This window comes from Durio zibethinus, chromosome 10, assembly GCF_047325235.1.
Source record: "Durio zibethinus cultivar Kanyao isolate XHJ-2024 chromosome 10, ASM4732523v1, whole genome shotgun sequence".
NCBI classification, from domain to species: domain Eukaryota; kingdom Viridiplantae; phylum Streptophyta; class Magnoliopsida; order Malvales; family Malvaceae; genus Durio; species Durio zibethinus.
The window spans coordinates 11,626,518-11,647,269 of NC_143171.1; the positions used below are offsets into that span (position 1 = coordinate 11,626,518).

General features: G+C 32.7%; 1 long non-coding RNA gene across 1 annotated transcript; it reads left to right on the forward strand.

Annotated features, from left to right (window-relative positions):
- Positions 1–278: 278 nt before the first annotated feature.
- LOC111292200 (uncharacterized) lies at positions 279–19,385 on the forward strand. Its single transcript, XR_016345965.1, has 7 exons — positions 279–382; positions 605–831; positions 1,503–1,642; positions 1,748–2,727; positions 2,860–3,068; positions 18,772–18,864; positions 18,957–19,385. It is a non-coding gene; the product is annotated as an uncharacterized LOC111292200 (long non-coding RNA).
- Positions 19,386–20,752: the final 1,367 nt, after the last annotated feature.

Below are 20,752 nucleotides of genomic sequence, written 5' to 3' on the forward strand. Positions count from 1 at the left end.
AATATATTAAAATCAAATTTTTAAAAAAAATCCATAAAGATCAATATATGAAAAAAATTTTAGGATGAAGAAAGTAATATTACATAGCTTATTCATTTACCATAATTACATCTTCTGTTTACTCCTTTTTCATAATTAACTCCTTTATTCATTCCTCTTAGATAATTACATTCAAATAATAACTTCATCACAAAACTCGAGATAATCTCTATTTATCTAATTATTATCCATATCTATACTACCATATATAAAAAGGATCCAAAAAGATTCTCAAACTTATACTTGTTCGATTTTTCTTTCATTTCCATAGGTTTTTCGTTCTCATGGTTTTAATGGCTGAACAAAAGTGGAGACAGGCTGTGACCAACAAAATGCCATTCATGTATTCCCCTAATGACATTATCCCATTCTTTTTCCTTATTTCTTCTCTTATTTTCTCTCTCTGCATCTTCAATTTTACTTTGCAACCAGTTTTAGGATTTCTCGATCTCTTTTTTTGGGTTCTCAATTTCATTCTCTCTTTTTCAGATTTTACCCTTCTCTATTTTTCTTAAGAAGGAATGAATCATTTTAGGGAATAATGATTTGTTATTGTTTGCTATAGGTGAGGGCGACGTTGTAGGAGCAGTAGTTAATAAGCAAACAAAAAAGAATGCACTAAGAGATAGGAAGAATCGCCTACATTAAGAGATATTGGGAGTCTGGTAAACGTTAAAGGATTGGTTGATGGCAAACCTCAACTTCAAATTCACTATCATCTCACGAGATCTTTCTACACATAGGTAGTTGCCAATGCACAAGCTGCTACTGTTACTACCGCTGTGAAATAAGGTATAATATTTTTTGTTTTTGTTCTTTAATTGGATGTGGGTTTTATTTATTTTCTCCTTTTCTTTTTAAGGATTTTGGTGTTACAGACTTCAATTTTATTTAATAGTGATGAATTTTTGAATGGGGTTTAGGTTTTTCTAATTTTTTGCTTTAGTTTGTTTGTTATTAAACAAAATTTTTTCAGTGTAATATTTTTTTATGGATTCCATTCAGGTGTTAACAAAGGCATAACATGGTTTTAGGTAAATCAAAAAAATAGGTTTTCTTCCTTTCACTGCTTTTATTTTTTCAATGTGGTTTATTTTAAAATTTGACTTTTTCCTCCTTTTTACATATTTAAAATAGATAAGAAATTTATCCAAATGGGTTATATTCTTTTCAATCGCCTATTAGGTAAGCAGTTTTCTAATAGGGTTTCTTGACAAGTTTGTATGTAATTGTTTTTAAACAAGGGTTAATGTTTTTGAAATATGGTAGATCTAGATTCTATTAACTAAATGCAAGTATAATTTAATATTCTTTTGCCTGATAGCTCATATTTGGGTTTTGTATTTTAATTTTTTTCATGAAATCATCATACATGTTATGGTTTAAGTAACAGTTATATTATTTTTTCTCATGTATTTCATGAAATTCTCATATTATTCTTATTTTTTTATCTTCAATTAAAGGCATTAGGCATTGCATCCCTGAACATAAAAAAGCTTAAGGATATAGGTCTTTGCATGGTTAAATTTGTTGCTTGCACCCCAAGATCTTTTTTAGATCAAAGGAATAAGCGAAGCTAAAGTTGACAAGATCATTGAAGTAGGTATGCTCTTTCCACACTTTTTTTTCATTCAATTTTTGTTGACTTTTGTTACAATTTATAAAATGATTTAAAATTAATATGTTTGTTGTTCTTGGTTCTTGGCAGCTTCCAAGCTGGTCCCATTAAATTTCACCAATGCTAGCCAGCTCCATGCTCAGAGATTCGAGATAATTCAGATAACATTTGGGTCAAGTGAACTTGATAAAATTTTGGAAGGTACATATGCATTGGTGTGTGTGAAGTTTGTTTGACTTTGATTGTAAACATTCCTTGGAAGGTTTATATGTTGGTGTTATTTGGATTTAGGGGTTATTTGAATTGGGGGTTGTATGTGTACTCTATTGCAAGGTTTGTACATTGATTTTTTTTTAAATATTTGTCTAAAATATTTATTGCATGTTCTATAGATGATAGTCCGTTGGATTTTTTTTGTAGATTAGTTTTGTAATTTTTGTTTAATTACTGTTTTTTGTGCAAGTATTGTTGAATGTTGTTCTGGATTTAGTTGAAGGTTAACGAGTAGTGTAAATATGTAGCCTTTCGATCTGAATTTTGATTATTTTAGTTTTTTTTTGCTAATTCAACTAGGGTCTCGTGTTCCTATTGTTAAAAGTGCAAAACTGCTCCCTAGAAAGGATCCATTAGTTGGGACACCTAAGCCTTTAATGGGTTTAAGAAGAAAGGGGAAAAAAGTTTGAAGAAACAATATTCTAAGCTATGTAGAAGAGGTTGTTAGGGAAGGGGTCCTAATGGGATTGATGAGATTTCTTCTCCTTTAGTATTAAAGCTGGTTCCATTTGATTTTGATCAGTGCACACCGATGAAAGAGCGGTCTATTTTAGTGAGAACTTCGATGATTTCTACAATGATAACAAGGATAGAAAAGGATGGGAATGCTAATGCTAGTGTAAGGTGTTCTTTTGGTGGGGGGTTGTTGGCTAAATTGATGGATACCAAAAGAGAAAGTCCTACTTCGCTTAGGAAAAGCTATATTGCGCCTTCTTCTGCCTTAAAGTTTCCTCGGAGCAAAAGTGTCTGCGATCGAGATCTTAGGATCCCAATTAGTCCTCTCAACTCAGCTGTAGGTGCATGTTGTTCCCCTTTTCCATTTAACAGCTACTATGTTTTACTCTAATATGTTAAATTTTTTTATGACATTTTTTTTTAATCATTCCTCTCAATTTTGTTGAGGAAAACGAATCTCCCTTTTCTACAAGAAAAGAAAAGTTCATGCCCACCACCAAGTTTAAGGCGTGGATAGGGGGTAATTGCTTCCCTCAATATGGGTGGAGATGTATAAGACAACTCCACCCGACCAAGTGTTACTGCACAACAACCAAAATCTCACTTTGATAGTAACTCAGCTTTTGATAATAGCACAAGTTTACCCATGACTTTGCTCGGTAAGCTTGGCATGTTGGGTAAGGTGAGACTATGATTCTTGTTAACTAAGAAAATTGTCAATTTGTCATGGATTTGGTTTTGGTGGTTGACTTTAAGTTTATACTTGAACAGGAAGCTGTGTGTCATAATGTCTAGATCTGGGGATCTATCGCTAGACATTGGCTTGAAGGAGTCGCCACCAATCTTTTTTATCTAGGTGCGATTGGCCACCTAAGGAATCTATCCTTTCAAGGAGCACCTAAGTTTAAGGGTCCCTAAAAGAGTAGGTTCGGGTCTACTAACCAGAACAGAGTTTGGGAGTTCGGTTACGTGTGAGGAAGGTTATAGCACCCTCACAACGCCCATCAAAAGATGGTACTAACTTAATTTTGTGTTATCCAATAAGCCTTAAAATTTTACCAAGTAATTAGTTATTGGAAATTATTCTCAATTGACTTTAATACTTTTAGTAGAAAATTGAAAAAATTCCGTCACTCAAGAGTATGTAAAAAAACTACTGTTTCACTTGCAGAAGCTCCATCATCGGATTATTTAACATTAAAGAAAATAAAGATAAAATAAAAAAAGAAAAAAAATGATTGCTTTTGTGCAGGGAAAATTGATATTTTCAACTTTTTCTCAAAAATATTCTTTTGAAACTTTAATTTTGAGAAAAATTGATACTTTTAACTTTTCCTTAAAAATTCATTTTTGAAAACTTATTTTTAAGGAAAATTGATATTTTCAACTTTTCTCCAAAAATATTTTTTTTGGAAAGCTTATTTTCAAGGAAAATTGATACTTTCAACTTTTCCTCTAACATCTTTTTATTTTTTGAAAATTTATCTTTAAGAAAAATTGATACTTTCAACTTTTTCCCAAAAATATTTTTTGGAAACTTTTAATTTCGAGAAAAATTGATACTTTCAACTTTTCCTCAAAACTTTTTATTTTTAAAGAAAATTAATACTTTCAACTTTTTCTCAAAAATATTTTTTGGAAACTTTAATTTCGAAGAAAATTGATACTTTGAACTTTTTCCCAAAACCTTTTTTTTTTAATTTATTTTTAAGAAAAATTGATACTTTCACATTTTCTCCAAAAATATTTTTTGGAAACTTTTAATTTCGAGAAAAATTGATACTTTCAACTTTTTCCCAAAAATAATTTTTTTGAAAATTATTTAAAGAAAATAAAAATATAAAAAAATAAAATAAAGGAAAAAATATTAAACAAATCTAATATAATCAATAAATAAATAAATATATAAAAAAAGATTAAAAAAAAACCTGAAAACGGCTTGGCTTGGCTTAGCTCAGCTGGAAAAACAGCTTGCGTTCTGGTTGAACACGGGTCGAAATCGGGTCAACGCTTGCGTCGGGTTGGATCTTGGTAAAACATACGGATCCTCTGGGTTACTTAACGTAAAAATGACGTCGTTTTGGAAAGGGTATAAAAGGCTGAAGGTCGATTTTTTCAGCAGAAGCCCTTCTTCTCTTCTCTCTCTTCCCTTTTTTCTTCTCTCCCTTCTCTCTAGAACCCAAAGAACTCCAGTTGAATGTTTATCGAATTCTAGAAATTTTCACTGGAATCTGGGTTTTTCGTCGAAAGTTCATCGAAAAGTTGGTCGATTTTCAAAATTTTTGTTGAAAACTGGACAGCTGGCCGAAAAATTCAAACTTGATTGGAATAGTCACCAAAAAATTCAGCCTTCGTCGAAAAATTCAATCGGAATCTAAAAATTTTCCAAAAATTTCCAGAAAACAAATCGTAAAAAATCTTCCAAAAATTCCCCACTGATCCTTAGAGCTATTCTCAAGCCTCTAAACCTTTTCTCAGCTTTTAAACTTTCTGTGTGTTCTTTCCTCTCAGCCAATAACTCTTTTCCCTATCCTTTTCCTTTGATCCGATGGTCATTTTATAGAGATTGATCAAAAGAGTTTCTGATCAATCCCAACTTCTCTTTAGATTGGGATTCAATCATTGAATCCAATATGGACTCTGATTGAATCCCCATTCATGGTAGGATTCTTCAAAATTGTTCCAATCTATAGCCAAAAAAAATTTGAAAAAGAAAATAAAAAATCAAATAAAAAAATATTAATAGATAATTAAAAAAATCAATTAAATCAAAATATTAACAAATAAAAATAATACTAGATAAATTACAAGAGATAAATAATAATAAATATATAACTAGATAAATAAAATATATATATTAACATAAAAAAAATAAATAGTAATAACAAATATAAAGAAAAAATATATATAAAATAACAAATAATAAAAATAAATATAATAAAATAATAATATATAAAATACAAAATAATAAAAAAAAGGGTTGACCTACCCATTTGGATCAAGCCTAAATGATCTGAGTCTGGATCAAATTGGGTATCTACAGCTACCCCTCTTTGCACATTTTTTGTGAAACAGAAATTACGCAAAGACGTAGACACCCATTCATGACTCAACTCGACATTTTTTCATTTTTAAGATTTGATCAAAACTCCTCTAAGCAGAGGCTCAATGACTTTGAAGATGAATAAAACTCCTCTAATCAGAGGCTCAATGATTTTGAAAAAAATAAATAGCTCATCTAATTAGAGGCTCAACAACTTTTGAAAAGTAAATGGCTCCTCTAATCAGAGGCTTAACGACTTTGGAAAATAAATAAAGCTCCTCTAATCAGAGGCTCAACGACTTTGGAAAAATAAATGGCTCCTCTAATCAGAGACTCAACAACTTTGAAAAAATAAATGGCTCATCTAATCAGAGACTCAACAACTTTTGAAAAGTAAGTGGCTCATTTAATCAGAGGCTCAATGACTTTTGAAAAAGTAAAACGCTCCTTGACAATCATGTCCAAAGGAGTTGAAGATCGTATTTGAAGGAATTTCAAGAAATTATGCCCAAAGGTCTTATAAATCAGCCCTGATACCAAGAGACATCCTATTTCAAGGATTAAGAACTTACCTGACAAGCTTTTCTTCAAATTAGAAAATGTCTTCACATCTGTCTTCTCTGTGTGGGATTTTGGAATACTCCTGCTTTTTGAATTTATATAGTATATGCTATGTAATGCATATGAGATTCAATGCATGTTATGCAAATGTTGGCTAATTAACTCCTATTCAATTATGATACTCAAGTTTCTCAAACTCTTTTCCTGGGCATCAAACCCTTTGATTCTTCAAAACCAGATTACGCTGTTCTTCTAAGATCGAGCCAGTGTAGCTCTCAATCGTCTCTTCCACTCACATTTTTTCTATAAGAAATCTCTTTTCAAATTCAATGTCCTTATTAAGAACTGAAAATCTTGATTCTACCTTTATCACTCTTGACTTATTCAATGTAATGTAGAAATCTTTCACGTTATTATTCATTCATCAATCATTATTTCAAACTCCAAAAGTAAGAATGCATTTGCACATTTCCTCCATTATAGGGTATTAGGAAGAAAAGAATATGAATGGTTGAGAAACAGTCACCAGAAAAAAAAAACACAAAAAGTGAAATAGAATGTCTTTTATTAGCAAAATGTTAGCAAACTTTAACTAAGAAAGAATTACAAGGATAAGTGTGGGGATAAAGCCCAAAAATGAACAATCGAATAATCATGATAATATATCTCAAAGTTTTTCTGAAAATCCAACCCTCTGATGTATTTAATAACTTGGAGTTCCTCCAAATTTGCTAGCCTCCATGCCAACAGATTTGCTGTATTCTCCTTATCTAAGCTGCCTTTTCAGATTTTCAACTTAGACAAACCTCCTATGACTCAAATCGCCATTTTAGGGTTTTCGCCTTGAGTCCTTCTTTTTCATTCATTTTTTTTTCATTTTTTTTATTTTTTTCTTTTATTTTAAGCATAGTATTTCTTCACAGCATCAGAATTTATAGGATAGGATAAATCATTTCCATCCATCTCAGTCAGTATCAGTACTCCATCCGAAAAAGTTTATTTCACCACATACAACTCTTCCCAATTCAGAGTTCATTTTCTTCTACTATCATGCTGGATCGAAAAGATTTTCTTCAAGATCAACTCTTCTTCTCGAAAGCAACGAGGTCGAATCTTCTTATCATGAGCCCTCATCATTCTTTTTTGATATAGTTGACCATGGCACAGTGCAGTCAATCTCTTTTTTTCTATGAAATTTAATTGTTCATAGCATTCTCGAATCCATTTGGCTTCATCCAACTCAACTTCTTTTAGAACCCTCAAGGAAGGGATCTCTACTTTCACTGGTAGTACAGTTCCATCTTATAAACCAAAAAAAATAGAGTTACCCCAGTAGAGGTGCGAACTGATGTTCGATATGCATGTAGTACAAATGGTAACTTTTCATGCCAATATTTATAAGTCTCGATCATCTTTTCTAGAATCCTTTTTATGTTCTTATTAGCTGCCTCAACTGCTCCATTCATTTTCAGACGGTATGGTACCGATCATGATGCTTGATCTTGTATTGGGCACATATTTCTTGCATTATCTTACTATTTAGATTCTTTGCATTGTCTGAAATAATTTTCTTCCGAAGTTCATATTTACAGATTATCTCTCTCTTTATGAACTTACAACCCACAGATCGTGTTACACTTGCATATGATGCTGTCTCTACCTATTTTATGAAGTAATCTATCATCACAAAAATGAATCTATGTCCGTTAGAAGCCTTTGAGGTGATAGGACCAATGACATCCATGCCTCACATTGAAAATGGCCAAAGTGGCGTCATAACATGTAAAACAGATGGCAGAGCATGGATCTTATCAGCATATATCTGACATTTATGGCATTTACGAGCATAATCAATGCAATCACTCTCCATCATCAACCAGTAATATCTTACTCTTATGATCTATCTTGCCATCATATGTCTACTGGTATATCCTTAACATCTATCCTGATGGGCTGAATGTCAGTATTATCATTGATTCAAATCATTGCAGCCAGAGTAGCCAATGCATTAGCAATCAGATTCTCTTCTCGAGGTAAATGGTTGAATTGGATATCTTTAAATTATTTCATCAACTCTAGAATATACTTATGATATGGAACGAGTTTTGAATCTTTTGTCTCCCATTCCCCTTTTAATTGATATATAACTAGAGCTGAGTCCCTGAACACTTTTAATGCTCTCACTCCTCTATCTATAGCAACTTGCAAGCCTATGACACATGCTTTATATTTAATGATATTATTTGTGTAATTAAAATTTAACCTTGCTGTTACAGGGCAGTATTGTTCTTCTAGAGAGATCAGAATTACTCCAATTTCGTGCCCCAAGGCATTGGCAGCTTCATCAAAATACATTCTCCAATATTTTTCTCCATGCTCCCCTTTTTCCAGTTGAGAAATAGTCATTAGGTCTTCATCAAGGAATTTCAACTTCATTGGTTTATACTCTTCAGTAGCACGATCTGTAAGAAACTCTGCTATAGCGTCTCATTTTATTTCCTTTTGGCTCATATATATAATATCATACTCCGAGAGCATTACTTGCCATCTAGCAATTCTTTCAGACAAAGAAGGCTTTTTAAAATATATTTAATTGGATCCAGTTTTGCTATGAGCCATGTGGTATGATAGAGCATATACTGTCTGAGTCTTTTGACGGTCCACGCTAATGCACAACACATTTTCTCCAATAAAGAATACTTGGATTCATATTCTGTGAACTTTTTACTTAGATAGTAAATAGCTCTCTCATTTCGATTGGACTCGTCTTGCTGCCCCAGCACACATCCCATTGATTTTTCATATACAGTTAAGTATAGAATTAAAGGTTTCCTTGAAACAGGTGGCACCAACACTAGAGGGTTTGACAAGTATTGTTTAATTTTATCAAAAGCCTCTTGACATTCTTCGTTCCATTTTTCAAGATTATTCTTATGGAGAAGCCTAAATATGGGATCACATTTGTAAGTAAGCTGAGAGATAAACTAAGAAATGTAATTCAATCTCCCTAAAAAATCTCAAACTTTTTTTGGTGTGCTAGGAGGTGACAAATTTTGAATGGCCCGTATCTTATCTGGATCGACTTCAATTCCTCTTTCACTGACCACAAAGCCTAGCAACTTCTATGACTTTATCCCAAAGGTGCACTTGGCTGGGTTTAATTTGAGCTGAAACTTTCTTAATCTCTCAAATAACATTATGAGGCTGGTGACATGATCTTTATCCTCACAAGATTTTGCAATCATATCTTCTACATACACCTTGATCTCTTTGTGCATCATGTCATGGAAAAGTGTACCCATGGCCCTTTGATATATTGTTCCAGTATTCTTTAACCCAAAAGGCATGACCTTATAGCAAAAGATTTCTCATATAGTTACGAAAGTAGTCTTTTTCATATCATCTGCAGCCATTTTTATCTGATTATACCCTGAAAAACCATCCATAAAGGAGAAAATTGAATGCCTAGTCGTATTATCTACCAGCGAGTCGATATGAGGCAAAGCAAAGTTATCCTTTGGACTAGCCTTATTCAAATCACGATAGTCTACACACATTCATACCTTTTCATCTTTCTTAAGAACTGGTACTATATTGGCTACCCACTCTGGATACTTAACCACTTGTAGAAAACTTGCATCAAACTATTTTTTCATTTCTTCTTTGATCTTTAGTAGCATTTCAGGTTTCATCCGTCTTAGTTTCTATTAAACTGGCTTACATTTTAGCTTTAAGGGCAATCTGTGTTTCATATCTCCGTACTCAGCCTTGGCATATCCTGATAAGACCAAGCAAATATATCTACGAATTCTCGAAGTAAGTCTGCCAAGCGTTGTCTATCTCTTGATGAAAGTGAAGTGCCAATTTTGACACCTTTATTATTCTCTTCATCTCTTAGATTCACTAGGTCAACTATCTCCTGATGAGGTTTAATTGGCTTAGTTTCTTGTTCAATCAATCTCATTAGGTCCGGAGGCATAACATATGCCTCAAAATTCTTTTCATTGTCAAGTTCATTAGTGTTAATTGAATTCTCAAAACTAACCTCTTGATTGTTATCATAATTATCTTCATGTTCATTTAAGGACTTGAAAATTGAATGAAATGGGATATGTTGGTAAGATGTATTTGGAAAGATGGAAATAATGAAGACACAAGAAGAAATGAATGAAAATGCATCATTCCTAATTTTTATTAAAAATAATAAAAGATAAATGACCCAAACAAGAAAGATCACCCCAATACCTTGGGCAATAGCTATTGGGATGTTACAATTACATTGTATTAGTTTTAAAAGTCACAGGCATCTCAATGGTACTCCAATTATTCAACTCATAATCTGGCGGACAAAGGCGAACCCACCCCTCTTGATTAATCTCTCATTCATCTTCAATAGCATCAATGGTTAACTAAGCAAAAATGTTTTTCATACTTTTTCCTGTATCTGGATACATGAATCCTCTAGGTCTAAAAGTCTCATACAAGTGTAGAATAACCATTAGTCTTACTATTTTTCCTGTTGGCCTTCTCTTGATCTCTCATTCTACCATCTCATAGCCTAGGCCTAACCTGCCGTTATTGTCTATCATCGTCGGGGATTTTTTTATTCCCTACAAGTTTTTGCCCAGCCCTAGTCCTAGATACCAGCCCTTGTTGATGACTTGTCTCATCACTATCTTTGAAAAGGGTTGATTTTTAAGTCTTTCACCACAGAATTAACCAATTCAAAAGATCGATAGGAACATTCTAATGCTTCTTCAGTAGCTTCTACATATGGAGTATTTAATGTTTAGGTCACTAGCATGTCTTCCTCCCCAAGTACCATTACTAGTTGACCTTTTACATTAAACTTGATCTTTTGATATAAGGTAAAGGGTATAGCTTCTGCCATATAAATCCATGATCTTTCCAATAGACAACTATAAGATGGAGAGATATCTATCACTTGAAACTTCACATTGAAAGTGCATGGCCCAATTTATAAGGGCATCTCAATATCCTTCAGGACTACTCTTCTGATTTTATCAAAAGCTCTCACAATCATCTGACTATCCTTCATATGAGAGTAATCAATGGGTAGCCTTGCCAAAGTTGACATAGGCATGACATTGATAGCAAAGCCATTATCGATAAGGACCTTGGCTATGATATGGCTCTTGCACTTGACCGTGATATGCAAAGCCTTGGCATTTCTTTTTCCCTTTAAGGAAATCTCATCATCGCTGAACGAAATATGATTCAGCATGACTAGATTTCCAGCCAAGTGATTCACATATTCAATAGATACATTATGTGTTTCGTGTGCCTGATTCAACTTTTTTAGTAGGGCATTTTGGTGTGGCTCTGAGTTTAGCAATAGTGATAGTAATGAGATTTGAGCTGACATTTTGTTCAATTGTTCAATAACTGAATACTCACTATGTTTTACCAGCTTTAGAAATTTACAAACTTTTTTTATACCGATTTCAGGTGATCTTTTTCAAGTTCTATTTCAGGGTTATTCCGTCCTTCTCTTTCCTTCGCTTTCTCCATTCTAACCTTCTCTAACATTTCTGGAATGTAGCACCTTTCACTTCGGGTAATACCTCCTACACCAGTTATATTGAAAGTGTCAACTTTGGAGACATCTTTTTTTTGCCCCTGAACTACTGTATCACAGCCATATCTCTAAGGTACAGCTTTATCATCCTTATACAGAAAAAAAGTCAGAACTTTAAAAGTTAGCGATTTGGGAATGAGTTTGTCTATGATTGACTTTAGCTTGTTCCTATAATAGATTGTCACTGGCTTTAAAAATAGCTTTGCAGGCTTATCAATCATGGACACCTCAAGATTTCTTAAGTCTTCTCTTCTTTCATAGACCTCCATCTGGTATGAATCTAAGAGTTTTTATACCTCTTGGTGAAATTGCTCACAAGTTTCAATAGAGTGGCCTATTCCCCACTATGATATTTACAACTAGTGCCGGCTACATATATTTCATGATAACTATGTGGACTCGTTAGTTGTATCATGTTAGCTTTTCATAAAATATCAAACAGCTGACTAGGAGGTGTCTTAATCTCTGCTATTTTTTTCTTCAAATGGCGCTTATGTTCTTCACTCAGGGCATTCACATTATGATTAGGCAAAGGATTGCCACTGACATTCGGTGCAGTCACCCTTTTTATATTAAAGCAAATCATTCCATCCCTGATTAATCATTGTACTTTATGTTTCAGGGTAGTGTAATTTTCGATAGAGTGACTAGCAATCCCATAGTGGTAGTCACAATAGGTTGTGGGATCGTACCATTTGGGGTAAGGTGGCTTGAAGGGTTCTAGCTGACTAGGAACAATCAAATGACTGTTGTAAAGCTCCCTATATAGTTCTGTATAAGTCATTGGGATTGGATCAAATACAAGTTTTTCACGGGTAATTTGTTGCTCCCGTGAACCACTCATGGGGTTAGTTGGATGATTTTGGAGTCTTGAAGTAGGCTGAGTGTTAGGACTGTATATGGTATTTTGAAACCTAAGAGGGGTTTGATATGTTTGGGGATAAGGTGACTGTACAAATGGTTGATATGGGTAAAGGGAAGTGTTATTTATAGTAGGGTAATATGGCAGATATCTTAGTGGTGAGTAGGGTTGATAGCCCCCAAATTACTGTCTATCAAAGCTCACAGCCTGAGTTTCAGTCTTTTTCTTCTTTGAGACTCTCTTATTAGATGCTTCATTTTCTTTCACTTGCTATTTTTAATGGCACTCTTAATCATTTCTCCCAAAATTACCATATCAGCAAAGTTTTTTGTTGCATTCTCTATCATCTTTTCATAATATGGAGGTTTCAAAGTGCTAACAAATAGCACTGTGGTCTCTTTTTTAGTTAATAGAGGTTGTACCTGAAAAGTTATATCCCTCTATCTCTGGGCATACTCTTTAAAAGACTCATTTATTTTTTTCTTTAGGTTCTGTAAAGACAAACGATCAGGGGCCAAATCGATAATATGTCGATATTAATTGATGAAGTCATGAGCCATATCGCTCCAAGAACGAATGCGGGTTCTGTCCAGCTGAACATACCACCTGGTCGCTGAGCCTGTAAGGCTATCCTCAAAAACATGCATCAAGAGTTTCCCATCATGAGCATGAGCTACCATTTTTCGATAATACATGGTGATATGGGTTTTGGGGTACTTCGTACCATCATATTTTTCAAATTCTGATACTTTGAACTTATGAGGAATGACCATATCAGGGACTAAGTAAAGCCTAGCAACATCAACTAAACCATAAAAACCAAATCTTTTCACAGCCCGTAGTCTTTGTTCTAGCATACTAATCTTGGAGCTTTCCTGAGTTTCCACTCTTATCTTTTCTTTCTCTTTCTCTTTCAAATCATCTAGATCAAGAATTGGTTCTACTGTCTTTTCAGTAAAGACAGAATTTACATAGCTATTATAATGCCTTGGGTTGGAAGCTAACGGTATTTCAGGATATGTTGGATATGTGAAGTGTTATGATGGAACCTCTTGAGCAGACTAGGCTTGAGGTGGGCCAAAACCTGAAGGATGCAAAGGGTCAGCCACTTCTTGCGATGGGGAAACTTGTTGGCTTGTATTTTCTTTAACTCTTTTCCCTTATTCAGCTTATTGAGAGCATCCAGAATCTTGCTCAACTCACTTTCAATCTTCTCCTATGCTTTTTCTATCTTTTTAAATCTGTAAGAGCTTTTTTGCTCTATTTGTCTGGCTTTGGATCTTGTGTTGTATCGATAGATAAGGTTCTCGCTAGATGGAGCTATCCTTGAACCTTGAGTGCCATATCTTAGAATTAGTAAATTTGTATGACTATCACATGGTTACTTTATTAAGTGTAATGAATGAGAATGCAATATATGAAAAATGCATGTATGCAAAGAACATTTGCCTTAAAGATGATATTCAACTAAAAGATTTCATTTATTCTAAAAAAAACTTTTATCTACATTAAGTTTATCATCTTAGAACTATAATCATAAAATTGCTTAATCTGTTCATACTGGGCCTTGGCTACCTTAATGAAGTTCAACAGATACTGTCCATGTTCTTCTACTGGGGTCACCACTTATTTTAATGCCTCTACCTCTTCCACCATCTCTCTTGCCTTGCATATCCCTTTAAAAATTTGGGTCGTTAGGTGCTCGATGTATTTCTATCTTCTTAGGTTCTCTCTTTTACCACACCAGACTTGGTATGATAATTTTTTATGCTCCCTAACCAATGCAGCAATGTGGTCTTCTTGTTCATTTAACTTTTACCTTAGCCTACTCAAATAACTGTTTAGCATGTTATTCTTTGTCTGTACTTGGGTACTTTTTTCTTTCAATTCAGCATACTCTTGCTTCAATCTTGCATTTTCTTCAGTCAGCTCGACAATGGTTATCTCTTTGGCCCTTTCTCTCACACATAACCTTTTATGCTCTTGGTGTAGCTTTGCTAGGTCTTCAATAGTTGTATCACGTTCTCTAGCAATCTTGTGAACTTTAACTTCATGACTTTCAGCTCTATCTTTCCACTGGGCTTTTTCTCCTTGAAGCTTCTAGATTTTTTGCTTTAACTTACCCTTTTCATACTCAAATTCTTTTGTTGCCAGCTCTAATTCTAATGGTGTCTCTTCACGTTTTTCTTCTATTGGTGCTTAAAAGCTTTCATAAGTGAATACCATTTCTTGTATTCTTTTTGTTCTCCAAACCAAGTACCCTTGAGTGACTTTATCAGTAAACGGTCTAGGACTCACCCTTCGGGATTTTTTCTATGCTTTAATAATCTCATTAATCCTCTGAAATGCTTTAGGCTCACTGTAAAAGAAATCTAACTGATGAAGCCCATAAGTCATGGGAATGAACTGTTTTACCCCAAACTGCTTTCTCACAGGAGTGGTGCATAATTTGTTGCTCCCCATAAACCCAAAAATGGGACCACTGTACTATCCTCACATTGATACAATATAGGCTCACGATTCATCCATGAGACTAACCATCTCACCTTGGTGCTGGTCAACTTTTATAAGAAAGCTATCCATTCCTTTTTAGACTTTTGTTCTGACCACCTACTTTTATAGAATTCCTTGATCAGAGCACGATTACAGATATAAAGCTTTAAGAAAGCACCATTTCCCCATTCAAAATGGCTTTTCATCCATAAGTACAATAACTGTATGCAACCTATAAAGTGCCCTCTATTCCGACGATAATAACTTAAAGATCTGATAGTCTCTGCTAATATTACCGTTGAAAGATTATAGCCATTGATCACACTCTCGAAGAAGTCAACCACCGCTATCTCAATATAACCCAAAACCTTTGGAAAGATCACCATTCCGTATATGGCTAAGGCAAATATATCTAACCCCCGTTATTCATTGGCATGTTGTACTAGAAACTCATAAAAGAACTTTCAAGGTAGGCAAACCTATTCTTGTTTCTTCTTTGTATGAGAATCCATAATTTCCTTGTCTATCCCCATGAATTGAGCCAAACCCTTATGAAATCCTGACTTATTTTTTTTTACATATATCTTATCAGGAGCCTTGAGGTGTAAACCTAATAAAATCGAATATTTTTCGATGGTGAGAGTCATATCAGCTTCATTAAAGATGAAACACTTGTATGCAGGATCCCAAAATTATGCTACAGCTCTGATTAGTTTATCATCAATAACTACTGTTAGAAGGTGTGCTATATGCCCGTGTCTTTGACAGAACTGTTCTTGTTTTGACGAACTCATCTTCTTCTAGATATCAACCAAATCCTCTAGATTGTTCTATTTGAAGAGGATAGATGTTTCTTGAGACAGAGTAGAATCATATCCGATTGGTAAACAATCTTCCATCTTCAGTTGAATCTTTTTTGACTGGGCCCTTACTTCATTGGGTGTCTCACAATGCGCTAATACGGATGAAGAGCAAACTAGTCGTTCATTAGAGTCCATGAAAAAAATTTGTTGAAGACCGCCTTTTAAACAAATATTCTTTGTGCAACTGTATGATATGAGCATGAACCAATGCAGATGAATCAGAGAAAATGTTAGTATGCCCAGAAAAAAATAAATAAATAACTAAGTAAATTTAAACATCACATAGAATAAGATGACTGAATCCTATGCTTTTGGTCAATTCTAAAAGGGAAGAGTGATGGCTCTATCTATAGGTTAGGCATTCTTAAGGTTCACTATATGTGGTTTAAGGTCAAAGTCTAAAGGTTCCTAAATTGCTCCTTACATCTTTGTCCATCACAGACTAGTAAGGCACCCTAATCCTCACCCATTACAGGCTATAAGTGAAAAAGGTTCAATTTGAGTGAGAGCATTTCGCTAGCCACTACGGAGCCATTAGACCTCACGAAAGCAATAGGTATTTTACTCCATTCTAGAGAGATGGAGCTTGGGTGTAGAGCTCATGTTATACACATGCATATGAATGACATAATTAATAAAGTAAATAAACATGAATGAATAAATAAAATATATATAAAAAGGTTCAATTTTATTAGGCTTTTGGATAACATAAATTTATTTGCTGGCCTGACTTTCAAATGCTCCCCAACGGAGTTGTCAAGCTGTCATAACGTCTAGATCCGGAGATCTATCGTTAGACATTGGCTTGAAGGAGTCGCCATCAATCTTTTTTATCTAGGTGCGATTGACCACCTAAAGAATCTATCCTTTCAGGGAACACCTAAGTTTAAGGGTCCTTAAAAGAGTAGGTTCGGGTCTATTAACCAGAACAGAGTTCGAGAGTTCGGTTACGTGTGAGGAAGGTTATAGCACCCTCACAACGCCCATCAAAAGATGGTACCAGCTTAATTTTGTGTTATCCAATAAGCCAAGTAATTAGTTATTAGAAATTATTCTCAATTGACTCTAATACTTTTAGCAGAAATTTGAAAAAATTCTCTCACCTCAAGAGTATGCAAGAAAACTACTGTTTCTCTTGCAGAGGCTCCATCATCGGATTATTTAACATTAAAGAAAATGAAAAAAAGAAAAAAAATGATTGCTTTTGTGCAGGAAAAATTCATACTTTCAACTTTTCCTCAAAAATTCATTTTTGAAAACTTATTTTTAAGAAAAATTGATATTTTTAACTTTTCCCCAAAAATATTTTTTTTGGAAAGCTTATTTTCAAGGAAAATTGATACTTTCAACTTTTTCTCTAAAATCTTTTTTTTTTTGAAAATTTATCTTTAAGGAAAATTGATACTTTCAACTTTTTTCCAAAAATATTTTTTGAAAACTTTTAATTTCGAGAAAAATTGATACTTTCAACTTTTCCCCAAAATCTTTTTTTTAATTCATTTTTAAGAAAAATTGATACTTTTCACTTTTTCCCAAAAATATTTTTTGAAAACTTTTAATTTCGATAAAAATTGATACTTTCAACTTTTTCTCAAAACCTTTTATTTTTAAAGAAAATTGATACTTTCAACTTTTCCCCAAAAATATTTTTTTTGAAAATTATTTAAAGAAAATAAAAATATAAAAAAATAAAATAAAAATGAAAATAAAATAAAAGAAAAAATATTAAATAAATCTAATCTAATCAATAAATAATAATAATAAATAAATATATAAATATATAAAAAGAAGATTAAAAAAAAACCTGGAAACGGCTCGACTGACGACTCGGCTCGGTTTAAGTAAGAAAAACGGCTCGGAGAAGCAGCTCGACTCGACTAGGGAAACGACTTGCACTCGGGTTGAACGCGGGTTGAAATCGGGTCGACGCTCGGGTTGGATCGGATCTTGGCAAAACGCACGGATCCTCTGGGTTATTTAACGTAGAAACGACGTCATTTTGGAGAGGGTATATAAGGCTGAAAGTCAATTTTTTCAGCAGAAGCCCTTCTCCTCTTCTGTCTCTTCCTTTCTTTCTTCTCTCCCTTCTCTCTAGAACCTGAAAAATTTCGGTTGAATATTCATCGGATTCTAAAAATTTTCGTCAAAATTTAGGTTTTTCGTCGGAAGTTCATCGAAAAATTGATCGGTTTCTGAAAATTTTTACCGAAAAATGGACAGTTGGCCGAAAAATTCGAACCTAACCAGAATAGTCGCCAGAAAATTCAACATTCGTCAAAAAATTCAACCGGAATCTAAAAATTTTCTAAAATTTCCAGAAAAAAAATCACAAAAAATCTTCTAAACATTTCCCACCAATCTCTAGAGCTATTCTCACGCCTTTAAACCTTTTCTCAGCTTTTAAACCTTTTGTGTGTTCTTTCCTCTCAGCCAATAACTCTTTTCCTTGTCCTTTTCCTTTGATCCGAGGGTCATTTTATAGGGATTGATCAGAAGAGTTTCTGATCAATCCCAACTCCTCTTTGGATTGGGATTTAATCATTGAATTCAATATAGACTCTGATTTAATTCTCATTCACAGTAAGATTCTTTAAAATTGTTCTAATCTCCAGCAAAAAAAAAAATCCAAAAAAGAAATAAAAAATCAAATAAATAAAAAAATATTAATAGATAATTAGAGAAAAAAATCAGATAAATCAAAATATTAACAGATAAAAATAATATTAGATAAATTACAATAAATAAATAATAATAAATATATAACTAGATAAATAAAATATATATATTAACATAAAAAATTAAAAAAATAAATAGTAATAACAAATATAAAGAAAAAAAATATAAAATAAATAATAAATAAATAAAAATAAAAATAATAAAATATAAAATACAAAATAATAAAAAAAAAATTGAACCTACTCATTTGGACCAAGCCCAAATGATTTGAGCCTGGATCAAATTGAGTGTCTACATTGTGTTGCAGCGAACAGCTCAGAAGATTGCTCTTCAAGCACTAAGAGATGCTTCAGCCACAGAGAGTTTAGTTCGCTCTCTCAAGTAAATAAACTTAAAAACTATTTTTCTCTTTTCGTTTGTTATCAGTTGAAGTTTTACGTCTGCTAAGGTCGATATACTTTGTCTGGTGGCAGGATGTTTTCCAATTTGAGCAATTCAGCAAAACTCCATCTGCATGTTTCGATCAGTTTCTGGAGTTTCACGCCCAAATTGTGAAGACCGTGAATGATATAGTATCCATTCAAGCGGCTACTAAAATGGCACAAAACTCAAAAGCTGAACTGAAATATCAACAAGGTGAAGATGAGCCAACAAGAGGTATCGTAATGAACGACATAAGCTGGCCACCAAGAGTCCACATTTTTTATATTGTTGTTCACCTCTGTTTTTTTTTTTTTTAAATTACCATACATTTGGTGTTCTTTCAGATTATCTTTTTGCATGTATTTGTCAGTTTTCTTTGATTCTTCAGCTCTTTCCCGATATTGCTCTCGAGACTGCAGGAAATTTTTTGGTCCTTCTGTACAGGTGATTAAATAAAACCTGTTCTGATATTTCTATTCCCTATTTTATTATGTTTTTCTTTTATACAAACTTACACATAGGTTTTCCTTTGGCAAATTTATTATCATAAGAATGGTGAGATTCGTTTGGTTTTTGTTTTGTTTTAATCTGTTTGTAATTTTTTGTATTTTTTTGGATATGGTTTATTTCAAATTGAATTTTTTTTATATGGTTTATTTCATATTGAATGGTTATGGTTGTACTTTGAGGTTCTATTATACGAAGAACATCAACTTTCATAACATATTGCATATTTTCAATAAAAGCAAGTAGTATATTACTTTGAAGTTTTTGCTTTAGATTGTAAATTACATATCTGAGATGTTATTTTTAATAAAAGTAAGTGGCATATGGATGGATACTACCTATCTCATATGGCTTTGAATTATTAATTGGATATTAGAGCATATTTAGTTCATTGGGTTGAACTTATTTAGTTATAATTTGACTTTTTTATCAAACAATCAAAAATGAAAAGTTTATCAAAAAAACATTTTAATTTTTTTTATTAAGGCTAATTGATCAAGCTATTGTATATTTTTGAGGTTTCTTACACAAAAATATAATAATGCTAACTTTTAACTCAAACTTACATTTAATTTAAAAATAAGGGATTAGTTTAGTTATATATATATATATATATATATATATATATACACGTGCGCGCGATGGTTAAATTAGTTTGATTTATGATAGGAAAAAATCTATTTTTGTGCTGCTCAACATGTTGGTTGGTTTTATTTGAACAGTGATTTTGTTTACTAATTTATTTTACTGTAAATAATTTCAAGTTTTACATCAAGTGAAAATAAAAGTAGCTATAATTTAGAAAAGTGAATATCTGAGATATTTAGTCATAAATGTTAATTTTTTCTTAAATTATTACTTTATATAATTTACACATATCACTCAAATTTTTAATTAAAATAAATATCAATTTAATAAAATATAAAAAATTATTATAACAAACTGAGTAAAATTAAGACTTCTTTACTATTTTTTTCTTTTTTGTAGTTCTCAAATTTATTTTGGACAATTTTTCGAGTTAAAGTTAATTTGAACCATTCGGCAGCTATAATTTCAATTGCTTACGTCATTATTGTTAGTTCATCATTGATCTTTAAAGAGTTAGTTCATCACTGATTTTTAAAGAGTTAAGAAATTGACTTTAATATATAATATTAAATTTTGAATTTTGTATAAATTGAATGTTTCATATTTTTAATAATAAAAAATTTAGAAATAAGGAATTTAAATGTTAAAAAAAAAGAATATAACTTTGAAACGTAAAAAGATTAAAAAAAAGGGGGGGGGGGGGAGTATTAATAATGTGTTTCTAATTATGAAAGTAGCTCTAACGTAAAAA